Genomic DNA, 3,323 nt, shown 5'->3' on the forward strand with positions numbered 1-3,323 from the left:
TCTGAGGGCAGATGTGATTGTCAGGAAAGGCCGATTGTAATATCGTAGAATAGCTTTGATTGGAGATCGGCTGAAATTAGAAAACACCGTGTACGCCGTCTTTTTGTGGTTTGTTTACATCCAAGAGCGCCTAGTAACAGTGACGCGAGAAAAGATAAGCAGCGTCAAAACAGAAGTACGGTTTCATATTTCAAGGAGTGGCAATCGAGAGGCCAGAGTATGTGAGCCGAAAAGTGTGTGTGTGTGTGTGTGTGAGAGAGGACGAGAGCAAGAGCGAGCACGACCGAGCAGGAATGCATTGGCGAGGGTCAGAGTTGATCGAGACGTCGAAGCATAGAGTCGTTAGAATTGAGTTGCGAATGTTGTCGAGTGTAGAATTGCTAGTGAGAGAGAGAGAGAGAGAGAGAGAGAGAGAGAGAGAGAGAGAGAGAGAGTTACCAAATAGTTGTCAAGTTATTTGTTGTAAATACGAGCGTTGCATTTAGTTTTCCTGTTAATCAAACATCGTTTCTCTGTCTAACTAATATCTGTATTTTCGATCCATTATTAATAAATTATAATTAATCGGACAAAATTACACCTTTAATATATACCGATATTACACAATAAACAAACGTGCTAATAACGACAGTACCTTCAGTTATGACTTAGTTATTTCAATGCGACGTGATCAACGAGATGTCCATAACAAATTTCAATGTTACTCACCTGAAACGACAAATACAATAATTAAGTTATTAATGTGACATATTGGAATGGAGGGAATTACGAATTCTTACATATAAATTAAAATTCATTTTGTTCTGTTAGAACATACATCATTTATACGTAATTCAATAAATAAATACAAAGCAAAAAATGTTGTGGCTCTATTATTTCCTTATAAAACGAAAGAAACTTTTCGGACAATGTAATATTTATAATCCACTGTATTAATATTTATGTCATATAAACACATGGAGAGAGACTATTAACAGGTACATGGTTTGCGAAGACACGTTTAAATTTAGTTAAAATATATCGCATTAGATGATATTCTTTAATGAAAAATTTACCGCAACAAAAACTACCGATGGCAGAAATTTAAATATTTCCAAAGGTAGTTGTGCTTTGAATTAACTTCTGTCGTATAGTAAATATGAATTAATGAATTTAAAACAAATTGTCACATTATCTTTTTGAATGCAATATTGTTTTACTGTAGATAATAATAAATTATATCTTATAGTTACTGATCGATCGTTCGCGGGGAGACGCGATCGCGAGGAAGCGCGCCAACGGGAGTCGTAAATTCTCGTTACAATTAGACAACCGACGTCACGAAATGATCGATTCTCTATTTCGTTTAGGCCAATAGAGGTAGTTGAATTGATTATAACACTGAGAATAACAAGTTACAACGTACACTTTATTCCAGCAACTTTATCGACATAGACAGTTATGCCAGGTGGGTATAGATATAAGTTAAACAGATGACTGATCTAAAGATGGACAATCAGTCAAGAAGATGTTGACTTATCTAAGGATGGCAACTAACGAAGATATGTTGACTGATCTGAGGACGATGAACCAGTGAAGTTCGGTGACGATGCTGTGACAACAGCCATACCCAAATCCACGTCATTCCACGCTACCTGACAGTGAACCGTTAGACTCTGACCTTACCTTTGCACATGGCCCAAAACTAAATTTTCCTCATTACGTAGGGCACTCAGGATCCTCTCCTTGCCTCTCAACACTACTCTTACTACAAGAAATATAATAGCAGCAAAAATATATTAAGAGCTTTATAATAGATTTAATAATAATACTTTTAATTAAGGGAATTATTTACCTTTGCCCCTTATATTTTGAGAGGGCTATGAAAAAAGTACATCTCCCTCAAGAGGCTAATTAGAACACTTCCTATGATATACATTGCCACATTAAGAATCAAATACTTTCCAATCAGCTAGAAGCTCGGCGGGGCAAGCAGCTACGCTCGTTAAAGCCCAGAACTGAAGACGGCGCGTCGCGAATTCGAATCCGCGGCATACAGAGGAGCAGCCGAACACTTCCCAGAGAATGGAAGTTTCTTATTAAAAGAAACATATACAGCATTTATTAAAGGAACACTACACATGCAAGCGGCCAGCCCCTCCCTTGCGTGTGGTGTTGATGGATGCACTTTCTGAGAGTACTTGGTTAAACGTGCTTGGTGTTAAGCACACAGCGCCTCGACGATCAACTCGCACAACACTATTCCCACTGTCGTCCCGCCCGTGGAGGTTTTAGCCGGTAAGAATCCGGCACTACCTTCTGTCCACCTACACTTAGGGTAGTGTAAGGTGTCTATGAAGATTTTCCTCCACGTAAAAAAAAAAAAAAATTTTTTTTGTAGTATGAAAGGAGAGACGTTTAACACTCCCGTATACAAGGGTGGAACATACATATAAATGGTAAGGCACTGTCGCCTTTCGGCGGTACTTACCAGATGTTTTTGGGAGGATCGCGGAGGGCTTCCGCTATCCTTCCGGATAACGCAGGTGCCAATAATTTTTTCTCATTGGCGAATAATCTTTACCAAAATTTTTTGTGACAAATGATCTTTACATCCTTTTGAGCATTGGATTTCGAACGATATATTAGACGCGAATCTAGATGTTTGATCCATTGACATCATGTAATCAAAAACGAAATACATAAAAAAATTTGACATGCAACTGACAAAATTTTCACTACTAATTATCAAATTCCAAACTTGAACAATATAATCATAGTCAAAACTTGGATACATACTGATGGATAAAAAGTGGCGCCTACCGACATTCTGGATCAAATTCAGTAAACATTTTCTTTGAATTTTTTCGAAAGTTTCTATTTGTAAATTGGTTAGTTAATTATTTTGTTTTATTTTATTTATATTATCACATATTACTTAATTTCCTTTTTTATTATTTTATGTTTTTTATATTATTTATTTATTTTATTTCATCAACATAATTTTCGTATGCCCTAACAAAGCATAAAATAGTCAATGCAAATATTGTAATTAAATATAAGAAATTATAATCTGTGAGTACACTAATTTTAAAGCCATTGGATTGGATTCATTATTTATTTAAAAAAATTTTTTTCGTATTTGTTAAATATATATAAAAGCATGCCACACAATTCAATAACTTTATTTCTTTCTTTCCATTGTAAAAAAATCACAAAAAGACGCTGTTTTAGAACGTTGTAATTCAGGGCACTCCCTTAAGGTCCAAGGGCTGTCCTCGACGAAGTACCCTAATACCAATGTGACCTAATCGCATTCTCGCGGTTACGATTTATCGTTCGAT

General features: G+C 36.1%; 1 non-coding gene across 1 annotated transcript; it reads left to right on the forward strand.

Annotated features, from left to right (window-relative positions):
- The first annotated feature begins 2,374 nt into the window (after positions 1 to 2,374).
- Positions 2,375 to 2,481, forward strand: LOC126875617 (U6atac minor spliceosomal RNA). Its single transcript, XR_007693587.1, has one exon. It is a non-coding gene; the product is annotated as a U6atac minor spliceosomal RNA (small nuclear RNA).
- Positions 2,482 to 3,323: the final 842 nt, after the last annotated feature.

This window comes from Bombus huntii, chromosome 18 (genome assembly GCF_024542735.1).
Source record: "Bombus huntii isolate Logan2020A chromosome 18, iyBomHunt1.1, whole genome shotgun sequence".
Classification (NCBI taxonomy): domain Eukaryota; kingdom Metazoa; phylum Arthropoda; class Insecta; order Hymenoptera; family Apidae; genus Bombus; species Bombus huntii.